This window comes from Sinocyclocheilus rhinocerous, unplaced genomic scaffold, assembly GCF_001515625.1.
Source record: "Sinocyclocheilus rhinocerous isolate Xijiao unplaced genomic scaffold, SAMN03320098_v1.1 scaffold2500, whole genome shotgun sequence".
Lineage (NCBI taxonomy): Eukaryota > Metazoa > Chordata > Actinopteri > Cypriniformes > Cyprinidae > Sinocyclocheilus > Sinocyclocheilus rhinocerous.
The window spans coordinates 98798-99112 of NW_015660026.1; the positions used below are offsets into that span (position 1 = coordinate 98798).

General features: G+C 16.8%; 1 protein-coding gene across 14 annotated transcripts in view; it reads left to right on the plus strand.

The window, feature by feature from the left end:
* LOC107724811 (muscleblind-like protein 1) overlaps nt 1-315 on the plus strand; it is an 82306-nt gene that overhangs the window by 72244 nt on the left and 9747 nt on the right. The window lies entirely within an intron of this gene.

Sequence of the window (315 nt, forward strand, 5' to 3'; positions counted from 1 at the left end):
AAAAAAAAAAAGTAGCAGAGTAGTTTGCTTTTTGTTTAGTAATATACAATAGTAAAATATAATATGTATATAAGTATGTAGTATATATAATTGTATTCATAACATAGTGTAGTATGGTATAATAATAGTATATTCTAATATATATACTATGTAGTAATACTCACCCATAACTAATAATCTTATAAATATAGTATAACATAGTATAGTAGTATGCTATAATTTATTCTAATAATATAAATATTTCTAATTTACAATTTAACAAATTATATATATATATATATATATATATATATATACATACATACATACATACAC